The 21,590-nt window shown below is 37.4% G+C and overlaps 1 protein-coding gene across 2 annotated transcripts in view; it reads left to right on the forward strand.

Moving 5' to 3' along the window:
• The window catches only part of LOC108439204 (vacuole membrane protein 1-like), a 77,730-nt gene that overhangs the window by 16,407 nt on the left and 39,733 nt on the right, over window positions 1-21,590 (forward strand). The gene's annotated exons all lie outside the window — the stretch shown is intronic.

Below are 21,590 nucleotides of genomic sequence, written 5' to 3' on the forward strand. Positions count from 1 at the left end.
CTCACAACTGATTAGGTTGATTGGCAACAGGTCAGTAACATGATTGGGTATAAGAGCATCTCAGAGAGGCTGAGTGTGTCAGAAGTAGAGATGAGGAGGGCTTTGCCACTCTGTGAAAGACTGCATGGGCAAATAGTGAATTCAAGAGTAAAGTTTCGCAATGTAAAATAATGAAGAACTTTGGGATTTCATCTGACTGTGAGCCCTCAGGTGGTGCTGCATTAAAAACTGACCCGATTCTGTAGTGTAAATCACTACAGGGACTCAAGAACACTTCCGAAAAACACTGTCTGTGAACACAGTTCATCACTGCATCCACAAATGCAAGTTAAAATGCAAAGAACAAACTATGTGTGAACAGAGCATTGAAACACCACTGCTTTCTGTGGGCCTGACCTGTTTAAGTGAAAAAGTGTTCTTTGATTCAGATAATCAAAATTAGAATATTTTTTTTTTTGGAAATCATGGAACCATGTCTTCCAGGCTAAAACCTCAACACAAGAAGCATAGCAAAAATACAGTGAATGTGAAAAACACAAATCTTTTTATTCTGCAGCAAGAGCTAGAGAAAAGTTTGACTATGATAAGAGTGTTTTATCTGGGTCCTTGCATTGTAAACATCATTAAGGGTCGTTTTTGCCTTTGTTCAGGACATGCATACAGCTTTTGCATATGTCTTTTTTTCTCTCTTGGACTTCTTACATTGGCTATTACCTTCCAACTTCCAGCTTAGATAATTGCATCAAGTTGTGAAAACTTGTTAGACTGGGCAAATTGGAATTGAATCGGGCTAAAAATTGTGTACTGTAGGTCTAGCTTTCCATAGGTGGTATTAACCCACAGTGAGCACACCCCGCTATTATCGTGGCAATAAACATGGCAAATCTCGTAGTCACTAGCAGAAGTGAACATTATCTTTTCATCAGTAGGAATGGTAGAAAAAATACAGACAGGATCAGTTGTTATTTCATGAGCACTATTGGAATGGGCGAACTTGGTGACCCTGAGCTTACCCCCCTCCCTCCTTCCCTTCCTCTCACATGCACTTCTATGTCTCACTCCTTTTCTCCTTCCATCTCTCCCTCCATCTCTCCCTCCTTCCCTCTTCTACCCCACCTTTCTTTTTTGCTTTTCAGAGGCAGAAAATTGCAGAATCTTGGTGATAATCATTAAGAAAACATGGATTAAAAAACATGTTTTCTTTCTGCTGTGGTTCCAACCTTTCTGGTGTTTGTAAGCAGTCTGTTATGAAAGAGCACAGTGGCTAATAAGCACAGCTTATGTAAACTAGCCTCTTTAATTTGATTCCACTTAATTTTCGTAGAACTAAATATATGTGCTGGAAGTAAATAGATTTGGATTTGATGATCCTGGATTTTACTTTCCGGCAGTCCAATAGGTGGCGCCATATGCCACCGTATAGATAGGTTTATTTCGGTTTTAAGCAGGCCAGGATGCCATTGAGTTTCAGGGTACAACCCCAATTCCAAAAAAGTTAGGACGCTGTGTAAAATGAAAAAAAAATTAAACAAAAACAGAATGCAATGATTTGCAAATCACATAGACCCATATTTTATTCACAATAGTCAAGTCAAGTCTTTTATTGTCATTCCATATATGTACAAGTACACAGTGGAGTGAAATTATGTTCCTCCAGGAACAACACGGTGCAACAAGGAGCAAAAAGTACAGTAGAACATAGAACACATATCAGATGTTGAAAGTGAGACATTTTACCATTTCATGAAAAATATTAACTCATTTAGAACTTGATGGCAGCAGTGCATCTCAAAAAAGTTGGGACAGAGGCAGCAAAAGGCTGGAAAAGTAAGTGGTACTGAAAAAAAAGCTAGAAGAGCAATTTGCAACTTACTCACATGAGTGGGTATAAAAAGAGCATTATAGAAAGGCAGAGTCTGTCAGAAGCAAAGATGGGCAGAGGTTCGCCATTCTGCCAAAAACTGTGTCTAAAAATTGTGGAACAATTTCCAAAGAATGTTCCTCAATGTAAAATTGCAAAGACTTTGGACATCCCACCATCTACAGTACATATCATCAAAAGATTCAGAGAATCTGGAGAAAACCCAGTACACAAGGAACAAGGCCAATGATCAATTTTGGTTGCTTGTGATCGTCGGACCCTCAGGCGACTTCTTTGAAAACAGGCATGATTCTGTACTGGAAATCACTGCATGGGCTGAGGAACACTTCTAGAAATCATTGTCTCTGGACACAGTTCACAAAAGCAATTCATAACTGCAAGTGAAAGCTGTATCATAAACAGGATCCAGAAATGCTGCAAACCTCTTTGGTCTCATTTAAAATTCCACTGAGGCAAAGTGGAATAGTGTCCTGTGGTCAGATGCATCAAAATTTGAAGTTCGATTTTGGAAATAATGGACACTGCATCCTCCAGAGTAAAGACCTCCCAGCTTGTTTTTAGCACACAGTTCAAAGCCAGCATTCATGAAGGTATGGGTGAGCATAAGTGCGCATGGCATAGGTGTCTTGCACATCTGTCAAGCAACTAGAATCCTACTTCAGACAAGAAAGAGTAAACATTCCTCTTCCAAAACTGCAGCAACTGGTCTCCTCACTTCCCAGAAGTTTACAGACGGTTGTTAAAAGAAGGGGATGCTACAGAAAGACACAGCCCTGTCCCAGCTTTTCTGAGATGCGTTGCTGCCATCATTTTCTAAAAGAGTTAATGTTTTTCATGAAATGGAAAAATGTCTCACTTTCAACACCTGATATGTGTTCTATGTTCTATTGTGAATAAAATATGGGTCTATGAGATTTGCAAATTATTGCATTTTGTTTTTATTTACATTTATTTACATTTTACACACTATCCCAACTTTCTATCTATCTGTGCTTGTTATGCATTTTGTGTCTTGGAGCTCATTGACTGTTGCAGAGAGCAAATGCTCTTAATTCCATTCTGGTAGGGCTCTAAGGGGAGAAGACCCTCACAAGACATTGTCTTTACAGTGATCTGAAAAACCACAGATGATAAAGTAGGGCAGCATGCACACAGTCAGGATTATATAAAGCTCAAGTACCTCTTGAGGGCGTTTCTTTGTTAACTTCCAACATCTGGTTCAAGCCGTTTCATAAACTTTTTCATGGGCCTGTGCTTCCGAATGGGAGTTTACATACACAAAGATTTGGATTCTTCTTGTTTTCGTCTTCTGATTTATTGAAGGAGACTTTTGTAGTTTCCTTGTGGGAAATTGTGGAGTAGAGAAAAATGTACTGTTTATGCCTATTTAAACCACACCAGTGCTTTGATGTAAGCCTAAAACGCCAGACTTGTATTACCTTTTTTGTCCAGTAGAGGGTATGATAGGCAAAGTAATGAGTAGGAGTCAGGCCAGTGCTTTCCTCTTCATTAGCCTTTTTTATCACCAGAGGGTAGAGGGCATACTCAACTCATTTATTGAAACATAAAATATCATAATACACGTTCACTAATCCTGATCCATCTGTTGAGCTTTGTGACAGAAAGGTAAGATTAGATAAGACTGGGCTTATTTAACTACTTTTACCTAAAACAGGCTGTGATCTTAGCTCTCATGAGCTTCTGGTGGCTATTATGTCTGCACTGTACTCCTGAAAATGGCACGAGACATGAGTCAGAGTTTCAACCTCATCATCTTTCTTACTTGCTTTCTTCTTATTTGGGGGTGATGGATCTTTTATAAGAGTCAGAATAACATGTTATTGCCCCCCCCTCAGGGCAGCCACTCGAGGTAACTTCAAAGAATCACCGCCCTCCACAAATCTTCCACAGCCGTTTAATTGCCTTCCAGGACAACGTCTACGGATGCCACTGACGCCGTGCATTTGCTTTGTTGCTGTTTTGTACTCAGAAGTGCTAATTCATCTTTGTCATGCTGAGGCAGATGATGGGATGAATCAGGAGCAGACGGCGAACCCTGCGAGTGATTTCGTATGAAAGTGATGTTCTGACTCATCCGCCATTCAAATTATATTCAGTAATCACAGCTGTCATTAAGTTATTGTGGTCAGCACAAAATTACAGCGCTTTGCTAAATCGGCAACAAAAAAAGTCATTATGAACCCATTATATTCCACATTGCACACATTTGTAATGGGATGAAAGCCATAGTTTGGGACATCCCCTGACTGTGTGTTTGTGTGTGTTTACATGTGTTTCTCCTAGTCACCCCAGCCATTTGCACACACTCACTCTGTGTGTGACAGAATGTAATTTGTGGCGTTTTACTGTAAGCAGACCTGTAAGGGATCTGAGTTGAGGGCCGGAGCATGGACAGGGCATTTAATCAAGCAGATTTGAAGTAGAAGCGCACTATTAATGGCAAGTTCATTGTTGTTTCTGTTTTGGCCAGTGCAACGTTCCAATTATAGAAGAAATGTTTAGAAAACATAATGCAGCAAAATCCTGCCATTCTAATTCTGAACAGTCCCTATCAAGTTTTTTGGGATATTTTCTGACAAGGCTGTTTTCTGTCATGCTTCATGGAATGTTCTTTTTCTGTCATTCATGTGCAATTCAGACTATATCCTGAAATACAGAATCTTTGTTTCCTCACAATTTTTAATGACAATCATTAGAAATGCCACAATCCAATATGAGATATTGGTATTGGGCCAGTATCAGCTGAAAGTGCTTGATTGGATATTTGAAGGAAGAATGAATCCAAGCCTATCCTGTCACAAATCTAACTTGAAATAGCACATTGTGTGACATCCTGTTGTTAGGTGTATATTTCTTCCTGTGGAGTAGTAGTTTTTGAGTAGTTCGGCTACTCAGTATTTGATACTTTTAGATGTTTGTCTTAGGTTACGTACTTCATTAAACAAATGGCTCATTTTAAAACTAATTATTTTTTAAAGAAAATTTAGGAATAGTTACCGTCGATGAGTGCAGGCAATATCATACTGTCTCTTAACAATTTTAAATAGACACAGTCAGTCACATAATCATGATCCTTTATCATGACACAGCCTGATGTAAAAGGATTAGGTTGGTTGGTTAGTGTAGTGGGTAACACCTCTGCCTTCTACGCTGTAGACTGGGGTTCAATCCCCACCTGGGTAAACACCCTACACTATACCAATAAGAGTCCTTAGGCAAGACTCCTAACACCACCTTCGCCTACCTGTGTAAAATGATCAAATTGTAAGTCGCTCTGGATAAGATCAAGATACGTCAGCCAAATGCCGTAAATTTAAAAATGTAATGATTAGGGATGCAGTAGGATGGAAATCGTGGGCTTCATGTATGTGTATGCTGATACCAATACATAAACATTCATAAAATTGTCTTCCTACACTTATTACAGAGAAATGTAACACTTGTACAGTGTTATAAATGTAACAAAATGAATACAATACTGACATGCAAGCGCCGTAGTCTAGTGTCTGCTAAATATTTCAAAAGTTGTAAATATTTTTGTATTAAAGGTCCAGTAAGGGATTCCCTAAACTACCGCTGTGGTCTAGCTCTATGTTTTCTGCTTTACTGGAATTTGGTGGGTGTGGTCCCTGATGCTGTTCAAAGCCCTCGTCATTACAGTACTGAAAACTGGCCCACGTAACTGACCAGGCCTTTAAGGTCTTTGCAGGGCGGAGAAATTACATGGTACAGGAGGGTTTGGATAAACACAGGCAGACTGAAACATGCCGAAAGCCTTGAAGATACAAGCCAGAATCCCAAAGCATCTGAAATAACCATAGTTGCTCTCTAACAGATATAACTCACAAACTCCAATGGACAAACATGCCTTGTTTGTTGACCATAACTTTGTTATATGCCTTGAGTAAGTCTGCAGTGTAATTGAAAACTCGCATCTGATATAATCTCTGTCCGTAAAGAGAGAAATGGGAGGTGTCTGAAGATTGTCCAGTCATTCATGTGATGGGGCCTCACACCCTTTAACCCCTCACTGTACCCCCATCCCACAGATTAGGCCTAACCGCCCCCGCACCACCTGCAGCGCCCCGTCCACTCACACACATATTCCTTTGTCTCCACACCCTCCTCACAATGGACATCTCTAATCATGCGTGCAGCTTTGTGTTCATGTGCTGGTCGGGCTTTGGTGGGTACACCTCACTTTAGATACCTGCTCATGTCTCTGAAATATTATCACGTACACATTAGAGGAAGTGGGAGGATCGCTGAAAGAGGGAGTTTGGTGTCAGCCTGTTTAGAAGGGTGATTTGACAGGTGTGTGTGTGTGTGTGTGTGTGTGTGTGTGTGTGTGTGTGTGTGTGTGTGTGTGTGTAAGCATGAGTGTGCACAAATTCTGTGTGTAGGTGGCTGGGTGTGTTTGCTTTTCTGTGTTATGTCTCTTGTGTTATACTTCGCGTGTGTATTATGTGTATGCACATGACATTATGAATCAGAAGTGAGTGGGCTTCTGAGGGCACGCCATCTCACCCACAACAGAGCCCTTCTTGCCAAGAGGCCAAACAATGGGTGTGTACACAAGCCAGCTTGGTTATCCCTTTCAGCATACGCTAAAGTGAAGTGAACAAAAAGTTGTAATCACAGAACAAAGGCCTTGGAAATTAATCTGGTTACCCCTTAAACTAGAGGTTTGTTGTTCAGTTATTAGGCTTAAAAGGTCACGTTACCTTTCTTTCAAAATTTCTGTTAAGGTGTAAAGTCATTCAGAGTGGTGTGATGTGAAAGGCAACGTTCGAGAGGAAAGTACAGTTTGTTCAGAGTGGTGGTGATAGGAACCAGACATCTGAAGGAATTAATGCATCAGAAATCTACATCACAGACAGGCATTACATAAAATAGTTATGAAGTGGCAAATATACTGCCTGACATTATTTTACCTTGATTTTTTAAAAATAAACATTCTGTCTTTTAAACGTTAGATATTTTTCTAAAGACATTCTTTTTTATATATACCCTTTATACAACACATTCAAGACAGTTGTAAGGCAAGATTTTTACTTATTTGCTTATTTTTGGATTCATCTCTATTTTAGCTTTATCAACATTACACATATTACAGGCTTACTGCTCATCCTGGATAGCAACTACAAATTGCTTTCAAATCAAATCACTGAATAACATCTGAACGACTGAAAATATTATGTTTAAGTGTCAGAATCTTATTACTTACTAACACAAGTTAAACAGGAAATGTACACTCTTAAAACAAACAATATCGGTGACTCACAGTTGGTTGCACTTTGCGTATATGTCCATTTGAAAATCATTAAATATTTTAGTGGAGTTAATCAATATTCAGTTAGGCTTGTGTAGCCTGCAATAAAGATATTTATATTATATTGAGCCCAACTTCATTTTAAATGTTTAACTTTCAGTATTCCTCCAATTACAGACCTATAGCACTCCCTGTTGTGACAGTAGTGAATGAAGCTGGATGAAAATTGAAATTTTTAAATGTGAAATTTAGCTTTTCTTGGATCCATTAGTTATAAGCTATAATTATAGTTATAATTTTTTTGTTATTTGCTGTAAGATTTTTTTCCTTTCATGAGATTGTATCCTTTACCACAGCACAGACACAGCATAATGAAGACAAAAGAAATCTCATGATAAAACCTGCATTTTGCAGACAAATGTACCCTGTAGAGAAGTATTCTTATCATGTATCTGTAGTCTCTTATTTTCCTGTAATTTGAACTGAATACTTTGAACTTTTTTGTATCCTGATTACTTAACGTTGTACCGAGTATTCTGTCCAACTCGGCGTAACTCTTCCTCTGTGATTACCTTAAATAACAGATAACTGCTATGACCTGAACTGTTTACTAGTATGACTACTAAGACAAATTAACAGTAACTGTTGCAAATTATTCTGTGCCTATTATCAGGACTATTTGAAGATTTGGGGGCACAAAGCAACCACCCCCTCCAATCATTACTTGTATGCAAGTATAAAAAAAACACATTAATATTTCACTTTGAAAGAGCTTTGGAGTTTAGTGGCAAAGACTGGAGTAAAGGAGTTAAGGTGCACCGGTTATTACTGAAGAAAAAAAATACATCAAAGCATATATATAAACACACAATGTCTTGCAAAAGTATTTAATTTCAATTCAAAATTCATTATATGTCAGAAGATCTTAAAAAAATTGACCATCTTTTACGGCACCAACAGTTATGCTGGAAGAAGTTGGGGGTGTGCATCCTGATGTGCATCCTGCTTGCTCTGCTCTTCTTCTGGACAAACTATATACAAATGAGTTGAGTATCGACCAGTCTGGTTGTTGGTGTGTGGCTTGGAATTCAATTGTGTCATGGTCCCAGTTACATGCAGAGAGGGCACAGCTAAAATACATTTTGAAAACATTTGAATAACACAATACAAATTCTACTCTGAAACAAGCACACTTACAATACTACGCTCACATAAGTTTAAAGTACAGATCTTTTTTTGTTATTTTTAGCAGTTGCAGTTAAACATCCTTGAAATCTGGGGTGATGCTGCACCCTCATCACTGCCACTTGCTGTGGTACTGGCTTTAAGTGTGTTGAAGTCAGTTTCTTACTGGGAGATTTGCTCCAGGTTGTTCAGGTTGGTTGGATGGCTCTAATCCCAAATTTTAGCTGGGTTACTCTGATGCTTTCTGGCAAACCCCAGATGTGCTTTGATGTGTTTTTTCCCTTCAGTATTGGCTTCTTTCTAACCGGCCTTCTATATAGGCCAGTTATATATATATAAGAGCTCTTCATAGCTTTGACTGGTTCACTGTCACTCCATTCTCAGCCCTGAAAACTTCAGAGTGATTATTAGCTTCACTGTGGCTTCCCTCACAAACACCCTTATTGCACTGACACTAAGTTTTGAGAGGCAGCAGTGTCTAAACAGTGGCTGGGTGGTATGATGCAGCTTCCATTAGATCACAACTGATCCAGCAGTGCTCACTGGGATTGAATATTATTGTGTATTGTATAATACATCTGTGAACATTTTTCAGTTAGTAGTTTTCATCACAGATTATTTTCTGACAGAACCAATATGAATTTGTAGACCATTCCAACATAATTTCAGATCTTTATCTTTGAGCAACTTCTTTGCAGAATTTTAGCTGGTTTGCATTCAAAATAACTTTTTTCCACTTTTGAGATGACTGTATCAATGAACTCCCTGACATCAGTGTTATGAAAACAGACACAGACTTTGACTTTTCCAGTTCTGTGCTTTACAGTAGCCTTAGTTCAGTCTGGTTGGAATTCTTCTCGAGGCATTCTCCACTCAAAGAGTCTGTTATGCTTAAAATGAGTTCCTCTGAAGCAAATATAATTTTGTTAAATATTTTATGTAGACGACCCTGACTACAGTAACTAATAACAAAGTTATGCAGCATCGAGAGTGAGGAATTTCGGGTCCACATACAGGTCCAATACAGTTTGAAGAGTTAAAAAGTCTGCTTGTACAAGCCTACGTTTTTAGCTAATTTCCCACAGATTCCTGCCAGGCTAATTTGGCTTGCTAAGAGTTAACAGCATGACTTGATTCGTCAAGCTTTTGAAAATGCCTTCCGCCCGCACGTGCCATTTCTGTTCAGAGGGTGTTTATCTCTATACACTCAGCCCCTGATGGAAAAAACAGGCAAAAGAAAAATCACTAATTTCCAAGAGGAAAATCATGGGTGTAAAACACAAATCGCCTTCTTCATTTGTTTGTTCATTCATTCATCCATTCATTCAGTCCTTGATTCATTCATTTGCTAATTTGTTGGTTTGTTGGGTGTCCTGCTGCCATGACACTCATCCTGTGACTTCCTCATGGATGCTCAAATCCAATCAGAGTCAAATTCCTGTTGGTTGTGTAAGTGAGGTGGTGTGTGTGTGTGTGTGTGTGTGTGTGCGTGTGCGTGCGTGCGTGCGTGTGCTTGTACATGCCCATTTTCGTAATTCTGCTGATTCATAACTGCTAATCTCATTTTCACCCTGTAGTGATTCAAAATATGCCACTAATCTGGAAAGGAATGTGAGTTGTTTTGTTTAATTGTTTCACATGCTCAAGGCATATCCTCTCTGACCAACTTCTACACAGCTACTTGGCACAATATAAAAAAATCCTCTTATGCTAGACCTAACAGTATATTTTACATCTCTAGATCAAACCAGAGGTGGTTACAGAAGCCAAAACGTAAACGTAATGTTATTATGTCAAATAATGACTCAAATAAAAGTGCCTTTAAACACAACTTTAAAAATGACTTCAAAATAAATTTCAAAATGTTGTCAATTTGGAAAGAATAACAGCTGACATGTAGATCACTTTGTAAAAATAATCTTTTTATGTGTCTAATGAAAATAGTATTGTCATGACATTTACAATTCTTGTATGTATAAAGGCCACTTCCAACAATGTGTATCATGACAGTATGATATATTGGAACTAAACCTTTCAATACAATATATATATATTACACACACATTAGCTATAAAGATATAAATAGTTATACCACTTATAGTACTAAAGTTATACAGTTGTATGCAAAGGTTTGAACACTCCCAATTCAATGACATGTTTTGTTGATATTCATCTAAATAACATCCTCTACAGGGAACAAACTTAAATGTATAATTTTTTCTGCAAATTTTAGTACAAAATGTGTTTATTTGCTGAGATTAATATAGGACTGAGCAATACGACAGTAATGAATGAATTCATGATGAAATACATTACAATAAAGTACAGTATGCTTCTTTAATATATTTGGGGTATGGTCAGTACTTGTACAACACTGACCAACTGCATGTTTCATTATAATAACAGCAAAGTTTGTCCCATTTAACTGGATTTAGTGCAACACAGTAAGTGAAAAAAATGATAAAAAATGTATTCATACTTTTTTATAATTTATTAATGTACGTACAAAAATGTACTCCTTGTTCTTTTTTCTTTGTTCCAACTGATCACGACTGAACATATAAGTTCTACGACATATCATATATTGTGAAAATTTCTTTAAGTAACACAATATTTGATTTTTGCCATATTGCTCACCTCTATTTCAACACGCAGGAAAAACCCCATAAAGTATAAAATTTTTTGCACAGGCCACTTTTTCCCCCCACCCAGTATGTAAAATTAATCAAATAAATGGTACTTGAGCAGGACAGTGTGCAGAGGTGTATTCTCTGGAGGATGATGTTTACTCAAAAAAATTAACACATGTAACCAGGGATGCTCAAACTTTTGCATATAACCAGGATGGGAACTGAAGTTTAAGTGGTATTCTGTATTTTTGATGTTGTAGTGTGATGAGAGGTGTTTATTTACAAAGCAGTACATGTGTTTAGCAGTGTGACAGAATGAAACTTAACACAACATCAATTGTTAGAATTATGTTAATGGATAAAATGGAAGTGAGTAAATATACTGCCCTCACAAGTGTAATTGTGTAGAAATGAATGTATTATCATTTGAAAATACTCAGGAAAGTCCCATTTCAAGTTAAAGTAAATTGGTTAATGTTATTACCAGCTCTGTATCAGACGTAATGTAATTTTTATTGGTGTTTCTCAGTGATTTTAGGCTCGTCTAAATGCGCCATGCATCACTTTTACTGTCTGTGTGTTCCTGTGTCAGTAAAGTTTTCAGTACTGTTTGCTTTCTATAAAATTAGGGGGAAGAAATAACTACAGGTTACATTAATCCTGTGCATATCAACATGTCAGTAATAACACTATTGTATTCTGTAAAAAGATTGTTTTTAAATATGTAATCACTGAAAGAAGTTTTTAATTTTCTTCTCTGTGGCTACAATCATTGTATTGCCATTGTGTACTGTCCTTCCTCAATATACTATGCAGAGCATTAAAATATGTTAAACTATTGGAAAAAAAGGTTTGATTTTATGCAGTGATGGTGATGATGGCTGTGGATTTCCAAGCTAATAAATACACCTGTGCTAATAGGGCTTTATTGACTCTAATTCTGAACATATTTCAAAAAAATCCATACACGGGTACTTATAAAGCTTATCACAAATAAATTACATATGAATGGTACAAAAATGGATGCTGGAACAGCGTCTTAGAGTCTCAGGCCTAGTTCAACTGATTCTAACTTCTCATGACTGCAAACCACCAGGAGATGTTCTGTTTAATCTTCTATTGATGCGCAATTCAACATATGTTACCTTCACATCTATTTACTATTTTATTTTATACTATTTACTATTTTATTTTTTATGTATTATTTTTTATTTTATTAAGAAATTTGTAATGCTGAGTAAGGCTGGCAGTATGACAGTATTGACTGGTATTATTCTAAATTACATTACATGTAACAGTAGAATTTTAAGAGCATATTGTGGATATTGTCAGTATGGTAGCTCTTTTTTGCTTATTTCAACATTTCAGATGTCGGAAAAAAATGTGTGACATATCACAATATTATATGTTTTGGCATACCACCCACCCAGAGCAATGCTGTCAAAGTCACTGGATCTCTCTGGTCACTGAAGATCTGGTGGCAGTGTCAGCCATGCTTCTCTCGATTCATCTAATAAATTATTAATGGTAGAAAGTAGAGCTTCCACGGTCTGCTGCTTCATTGGGCTGAGCCATTTGAAAACTCCCAACATTTTAAAGTGCCAACCAAAGGCAAAAAAAATAAAAATAATAATAATAAAAATTACTTCTAAAATACTGCCTGATTTGTATATGTCCTGAACATAAATCTTCTTGATGGAAACTTGTCATCAGTGTTGATTATTAATTGAAGAGCTAATGCGATCCTTTTGTGAGCAATGGATCTCTGCATGGTACGTAAATTTGAGCATGGGTGAATGGTATTGCCATGGGTGGAGGAGCCTAGATGAGCTCATGGGGTTTTAAAGCCACGCTGATAAATCACCGACCCCCCTTCACCATTACACAGGAAGACTCTAGTGTCAGAATAGCCCCTTCCAGAGCCTGATCTCAAACAGAAAAAAGAAATGTAACATACTCAGGGAAAACCTCTTGGTTATTTTTCCTCCTATTTCCCTTTCAGGTCTTCATCTCATTTTGTGTAGAGGTCATTTTAGCTCTTAGTGTCTTGTAACATCTTACAAGATTGTCTTGTGATGCATCTTCCAACAAAATGCTAGGTCATATACAGCATATTGTAGTCAAAATTGAGTAAAAAGAAAAGAAAAATCATTCTGGATCATTTCTGTTGGCCCATTCATCATGGAGTTTTCACATTAATGTAAAGGGTAGCTGGTTTTTTCAAAGCTAAAAAATGAAAAATGGAGATACAGGGTTTTGTTACGACAGAGAGGAAATGCTAGCTGTTTTTTGTTTAACAATAAATGGACTAATAAAAATGATGCAAATCTACTTGAAATATAATTTGTTTACATTAATGTATCTTAACGTTAACAAGTTTTTCCCTTCTCTTATAGAGTTACCATTTTGGAGATATGCAGTACAAAATTAATTCCATACAGATTGAATACATTTCAGTCATTCCATGGATGTTTGCCATCTTCAGTTGCGCTCCTTTTTTAAAAGGAAAAGATGATGTGAAGGGGTGGGATGGAGTCATCCTTCTTGCAGCATTTTTTATAGTTTGTAGTTGCGCATCAGCAGCGCAGTGACAAATACGGCTGAGGAGCACAGACGGTTGCCAGTTCACAGAGCATGTGCAAGGGTTGCCAGATCCCTACCTCATTCCCTCCCACCGCGGCGGAATTGGCCGTGCCTTTCTCCCTGTTTGAATGTGTGTACACTTTACTGGTGATCCCGCCTGTCTTTATTGCACGGCCTCGGTTTCTGCGGCCTGCCGCAAGAATGTCCGCTATTTTCTTTCCATTATCGAACGGCTGAGGCCTCTGGGTTGGCGGCAGGAGCAGACGGTCATTGTCAAAAAAAAAAAGTGGGGTTGCTGTTTTATGGGCTTCACAGCTGCTGACATAATTCAGCGAGTTTTTCCGCTGTGGAATGACAGCGGGGGCAAACAAACGGTACGCTGTGTGAAAGCCGTTACTCCAAGACCCTACTCCGTCCTTTTACTCCTCTTCTCATCCTCTCCCTCATCAATCTGTCTCCTCTACCTGCGACTCAGTTGTGTTACTATTTTATGGCCCCGTTTAAGGGCTAACCCTCATTCTCAGTGCTCAGTTGCCAAATTCAGTGAGATGGCCATAAATCTCATATATAACTTGAGAGCCACTAATGAAGTAAGTTGAAGTAACTTAAACATTTAGCAAAATCATAATATTGATACAGTGTCTGTATTAGGTTAGCAGTAGCACTATGTCAGAATTACTGATGGCTGTCTTTGTGTTCTTTCATTGAATGAGTTGTATGCGTGTTGTTGTTGAAAGTTGGGGGGGGGTTTCAGAGTTGAAAGAAATGATCAGAGGCAAGTTGTGGGGCGAAGTGTAAATACACTAGAGGCCAAAAGTTGAGAGGACTAAGTACAGTTTATGCTTTTTGCGTTGCCACACAAACATTTCAGATGAATTATGTCTGGGTTTTTCCACGTAACGTTTCTTTTATCTGTCTACCAACAAATTCAGGGAAAGGAATGCATATGTATCATGTGTCATTTAGCACAATTAGCGTCATGGACAGTTGTACTTTGCTTTTGGACAGTTCTAACACTAAGGTGTTTTGCTATAAACTGGCCTATATAATAATAACTGAAGTAAGACTCAGGACAATTTGATGTTGTTTTTAATGTAGTGTAGTTGTAACACTGTTACACCTTGGACATTTATCTCATGGCTTAAACTTGTCCAGCACTGTGCTGGATTTCTGACGTGAGGCCAGATAAAAAAAGACAATTCTAAAATAGTTCACATCCTGAAATCTAAAGGCCAAATGTGGTCCAGGTGACAAGTGTCGCGCAACAAAAAATGAGGTAAAAATGACAATAATTGTGTCTGTTAGGCTGTCGCAGACCATGTTGCCTACACCAAAAATATTGAGAAGGAACAGACATTGTCGTGCACTGTGATTGGAAAACTTAGAAACTTCTGGATTGTTGTTGTACTCATGGTGTGTGACTATACTATACTATACTTTCTTTGCTGAGCCACGTTTGATGTTGTAAAATACTCCATTTGGGCTCAGCTATGACCATTAAGAACGGACTATTCTGTATTTCTGTTTAACATCGCACCATCCTTATGCTTTTAATGGATGAATCTTTGAGTCTATTGCTGCTTGCATAGACCACTGAGTGTAGTTGAAGTAAGAACCCTTTTTTGTTTAAACTAAGTTCAAACTAAGTTGAGGTGTTGAGCAAAGGTTTTTCGTATTAAATAGTGTCATGTTATCATATCGTTGCTGTCGGAACAAAACCTCATATCTCCGTTTTTGACGTTTTTCGGTTTTTGGAATAATTTGATCATACCTTTTGTCCAATACATTATGAGTAGATTTCATGTTGAAACATCAGAACAAAAGTAATGATCCAAAATGATTTGGGGAAAAAAGTGTGGTTCCATTGACTTACATGTACTGCTAAACATTCACTGCTAAACATTCATGCCGTGGATAATTCAGGATGTGTTTGGTTTCATACGTAAAGGGAGTATGTGTGAGCCTTTATATGACAAAGTTAAAACATTCATAAAATGACCACAATATACAATGACTCTACATTTTGTATTAATAAAGTAGGGCTACTTATGAATGAAAAACATCTTTTTGTATTGCTTCTTAGTCAAATGTCATCTCAACCCAGATAGCAAGAATATATCAGTTCACTGACTTGATAAGGCTGGCACCCCACTGACTGTTTGCCATCCCCGTCCTGCAAGGTCTAACTAGTTTTAAATGTCCATAAACAGATTTTAAATGCACACACTTTTCTTTTGGAAAATAAACTAATACATTACAAAAACTGAGAGAAAAAATAACGACTAGGCCTAATTTTATAGAAAATGTTCTTGTTGAAAATTAATTAAAGTAATTTATGAAATATAGCTTAAAAAAAGAAGGAAGGAAAAATAAGTAAATTGGACTGAGTGTAAAATCAGCAGTGATAAGTGGTATGTTGTCTTTTACTTAACCACCAGTGGACCGCCCAGAAAACACTGAGTAAAACGCCAGTGGACTGCCAGCTTTACCATCAGCGAGCCAACAGTTTTCCACTATCCTGTTGCTGTCAGAAATGATGCATGTGACCATGCTACTTTGATAAGGTTCTGCAATCACTATTTGTCCATTTTTATACCATCATTGCAATTTTTGGACTAATTTGGTAATCGTTTGACAGCTGCTCACGCTGTTTAGAGACAAACTGAGGAGCAATGACAGGTTTGCAGAAAAGACATATTATTAAACTTGCACAACTTGTTAGTTTGCTATCTTAACCTAACCTGCAAAACAGACTTTAGTAATATTGTCAGAGTGGAGATTAATTTTCATGCAGATTAAATTTCCCACAGTCATAGAGATTATAATGCATATGCACAGCAAATATGATCATTCAGTCTTCCATTACAGAGAAGATGTATAGGGTGTCACAGCAGTTAAAACTATCTAAACCACACTAAGAAAGTTTAATGCGGTTAATTTATTTTTTTAAATGTTAACATCATTTCCACTTAAATATGTTTAACATATTCTTTTTAGTTTACTTATTTTTGCCAGTAGTGTAATATATGTATGTAATATATTCTATTCGTGTGGCAATGATGTATACATTTTAAATTAAACTACTTTTTTTATCACTGTGTGAAAAGAAGCAGTGGTTTATTTATTTATTTATTTATTTATTTATTTTTTTTACTTTAAAAAGTATTTTACAGTTATGTCAATTATCAGCAACTAATGCTACATGTATTTTTGACATCTAGTGCAACAAAAGATGATTTTTCTAAGTACAGTGATGTACGCTCACTCTGTGTTATAGGTGATAGGCCTTCATGCTCTTTGCAACTACACTGACCAGTTTTGAATTATTTAGTTCATCAAGCCTTCAGGATCATGTAAATGGGAGAATACAATGGGTCTGATTAGAGCTGTAATAAAACTCTGCAGGAGATTCACCAGCGAAACAAGAATCAGTTGTACACTACTACTGCAGAAGTTTATTATCAGTTATCACTTGGGGGAAAAAGTTAATTTGCATATTTTGTTTATTTATTTATTTTTAAATTAGTGTTGTTTCCAAATGTTTGTTCTGTATTGTATCGCATCAAATGTGGCCGATCACTTCATAATAGTTCTGAAGCTTTCAGTTCATATTATAGTTGTGTTTTTTTGTTTTTTTTTTTGTAGATGGTAACTGAATGATGTAGATGACTTGACTGGGGTGGAGAAATCTGCTGCGTAGTTTGTTGGAAAGAGACAGCATATTTTATTCATTTGTTCATGCCATATTTTCTCATGCTTATATTTTTGTTTGATGATTGATTTCCACCTTCAGTTTTCCATGGTAAACTGGAGCTGTGGCAGTTTACCGTTTTCTTTTTCAACGGCTGCCAGTCCTCTTGCTTATGTAAAGGGCACAGCGTGAGTGTTTCTGAAAGTGGGTTGAGGTTGCCTGAACAAGGCCTAAAAAGCAGATGCCCAACCTGTATGGGAGGTAGATGGGATTTCCATTAACATTGTGTTTGGATAGCGTGACAAAGCAGAAATGCATTATCAAGCCATTCTTTTTGTCTGAGTCACATTCACTTGGACTGTGAGAGAGAGTCTCTGCCTTCCCTCTAGTGAGTTATTTATTCCTCTGTTTTGTAAATACTCCTACATTCCTTCTGGACTTCTCAATGGTTGAAAAAAAAAAGATCAAAACCAGAGTATGTTTGTCTTTCTGTCTGTCTGCGTGTGTGTACGCAGGAATATTGACATTTACCTATCTGTGTGCTTCTCTCAGTGTCTCTCCGACCACACTGCCATCTATCCCTGCACCTCTTTCCGTTGTTTCAAAGTTCCGAGCTGATGATGGCTGCACCAACTAACAACATTCGCATTCCGTCTTTTACCGTTTAATTCTTTTGCAACACACACACACCCCTTCTCCGAAGGGTAGCTTTGTAGGTCTAAATGGAAGGGTGGGTTTCATAGCACTCAGAATCGCAATATGTTGGAGGAAATTGCGGCCGCATTGCTTAAGAGCAGAAAGACCAAACTAAGTTAATGTCAACATTTGAAAAAAGAAAAAAAAAGATTGCCAAGATGATCAGCCTCCCTATTCGCTCTTGATTGGACATGACTTAGAGGGCAAGTTGTAGGTTATTTCTTTATGTACAGTCACATTGCTTACTCCTGTTCCGTTCTCTTGTGTCCCAGTTTAAAACGGAAGCTTGGGCACCGCCCTATTGCAAAAGTTTTTTTTTTCCCCTTCTGTACTGAATTGCATAATACATTGCTGACTCGTGTGTAGAATTTGCGTCATTGAACAGTCTTTACACACCCTACTGAACAATCACTCATTCAGTCTTGCACACAAACTGATTCTGCTTGAATGAATTACCTCTGTTTATGGAGCGCAGAGTTTGTTGTATGTAGGGGTTAGGTATGTATATATATATAGTACAGTGCTGAAACCCGAGACCTTCATTTATTTTATTTATAGTCAAAACGACCAAGAAAATTGTACTAAAAGTAATTATTTTCAGCATTTGGTGTGTCCACTTGCTTTCAGTTTTTCAAAGAAATCTCCAGGGATATTTTTCAACACCTCCTCATTTCAGTCTCAAGAGTTGGTTTGCATCGTCTGTTTCTCATGATCCAAATACTCCTAAATACATTCAGAGATATTGAGGTATGGACTTTGGGTGGCCAGTCTGTTGTTCTGAGAACAGCAGCAGCTGCTTTGTTTGATTTGCTAATTTTCATCTTTTTTCTATTTCCTTCTTCTCGCAGTGGAAGGATAGACAGAAACAACTTTGGATTTCCTTTCAGAGTGAAGCTTGATTTTATCTTATCTCTCAAAGAGGAATATTTGGGTGCCATTTACCTGGTGGTGACTTTTTTCATAATTTTTTAAAACTCGTTTTAGAAGCTCCTGTTTTTTCACTAATATTCCTTTGACTTGTCTCTTCCCTACACAAGTGGATTTTCATGTATCAGATCTCCTCAGAAATATCTCCTAAATAACTTGTACTTTAAAGCCACTTCGACTGATACCTGCACAGTATTTTACATGTACTGAACTCGTGTGTACTGTACGTGTGTGAATGTGTGTCTGAGTGTTTTTGAGTGAAGTTAGGGAAGAAGATTTAGCCAGTACATTCTGTTGGGACAAGTTAAGTGTTGGTCATCAGCAGTGTGTGAGTAAATGTGTGTGTTTACACCTAAAATACGTTGAGACAAGCCCAGCATTTATCATCACCGTTCCCCACTGCCAAACTTTCTGTGTTCTTCAAAGCCAGTCTCCATCTCACTCTCGTTTTGCCATTCTGTTCTGCCCTCTTATTAACTCTTTCCCCCACAGTTAAACATAAAGCAAACATAACACAGGCCGTGAGCACACGTTTGCAGATCAAAAGACAGCCGCCACTTCTGCACCTGCTTCACAGTGCAGCTGTGGAGCTATGAGCTGATTTAGAATCAGTTTCTTGCATCTGAGTCTTGACCTTTGTCATCACAAGGACAAATTCAAAACTGATCTCAGACCAGCTAGTAGGATGTCTTCTACTGCACAAGGGCTGAAATGCAGAGAATTTCTCTGAGCACTTCCCTAAGATCAGATTTAATGTTTTATCTTTTTAAATGAGCAAATAAGTATGCTTGCTTGGTGATGCTCTATACCAATGGACCCTGCTCTCTCCGTCACTTTTTGATATGCCAGCTGTATCTCTGTTCTGTACAGGCTGATATGTTATTAAAGCTATGAGGTTAGACAATATACTGTGCTACAGTTTACACTTTTTTGATATTGTTATCATATTTTTGATATTAAGTTTACACTTTTTTGATATTAAGTTGTTGAGATGTCACAGGAACCAGGCGTTGCGATATCTATATCATATATACATTGTATTTACCTTCAAAACAACCAGTGAACTTACACTTTATTATTATTCATATTGGTAAAATGGTGGCAAATCTGAAAAGGTTTTTTGGGATTTTAGTACAAACCATTATTTCATAACTATTGTAAACAGACATTGGGCAATGTATACACCATTTTAGGTAATAACTTTTTGTGATGTCGCTTTACCACTGTGAACAGTACCAACCTCATTTGTTTCTCTAGAACTTATCATTTCATATCAAACCACAATAAGTGATATTGTTTTCTTCTTAACCATTTAAGTAAAATAAAAAAAAAATCACTAGAACGGCCTTTTAAGTGGATTTCCTCAGTTTGCAGGACCTTAGCCATACATGCCTTGGTGATTAACTACATGCGGTAAGTGGTAAATTAGATTTTTCACAAAATCAGTCCTTAAATGTGAGGGGCGAAATTCCGCAAATTTTCATGCATTTTGGTGGGCTTTGAACATGTATTTGGCTGGAAACTATAGCATCATTCTGGCCTGACTCCAAATGAAACCTAGCTGATCAGCACGAGCCTCAGGCAGCTGTTCCTTTAACTACTACAGCTAGTAAAATGGTGTGATGTTAGTTCTTCTGGCTGTTACCTTTTTGTCATTAAACGTCATACGTTAACACTCCAATAATAACATGTTTTGATAAATTACAGTGAAAGATATCTTGTTAACTTATAGCTTTTAGTTAATTTTAGCTTTAGTCATGTTATCGTCAGGTAAGGTAGCTAGTTAATTCTAAATTTAGCCACTTTCTGAGCTAAGCTGCAATTTTTGATCAGTTTTTAAAGCGTAGTGGTGTAATAGCAAGCAAAAATGAGAATTTGAGTGGCAGTTGCCTTAAGGTAGCTGTTTATCTGTTAGCTAACCTAAATTTGCCTGTTAGCATTAGCTTGTTTATAGTATTGTATGTGTAAGGTTAACATAACATGCTAGATGGCTTGCATTTTGTATTAAGGTAGGTAAATGAGCACTAAACTGAGAACACATTCCATCTCCAAAGCATTAAAATATAGCCAGTGTTGTAACGTTGGTGACCTGCAACAGCAGTAAGTTAGAGGACTGAGAATGAACCATGCACCGTTTCTGTTTTTCCCCTCAGCTCTTTTCAACATTAAGTTGCTCCATGGTCATAATGAATCATTTAACTCTTTGTTCTTTTTTCCTTTGTTAAACTGGTCATTGATCCCATCGTAAGTCATACAGAATATGACTTATATTCAAACAGGTTGTTACATGCCAAATTACCATAGTCGACTACACTTGCTTTATGTTATGCAAAAAGGTGTCTTCCAAATACAATATCTGCATCTTTATTTGCAAGTTTTAATTGAAGGGTTTACTCAAACTGAGTTAGGGACAGTGTATCAAGATTCAACATTGCATCTTCACTGTATTGAGAGTTTCAAAGCTACATTTCCATTAAAACGATATTAAAATTAGATGTTTTTTTTCTTGGTAAAATGAAAGGTTTGATGGACAAATGTATTAACAGGGCCTCATTCACCTACATTCCTGCCTACTGAGCTGCTCTCTCTGGGGCTACAGTTGACTGGTGACACATCATTTCTGTATTTGTGTTATGAATGGGCTCGAAAGAGAAGGAGGATGTGTGTGTACGCATATGCATGTGCGAGCATGCGTGTGTCACC

The sequence above is a fragment of the Pygocentrus nattereri genome, chromosome 18 (assembly GCF_015220715.1).
Source record: "Pygocentrus nattereri isolate fPygNat1 chromosome 18, fPygNat1.pri, whole genome shotgun sequence".
Taxonomy (NCBI): Eukaryota; Metazoa; Chordata; class Actinopteri; order Characiformes; family Serrasalmidae; genus Pygocentrus; species Pygocentrus nattereri.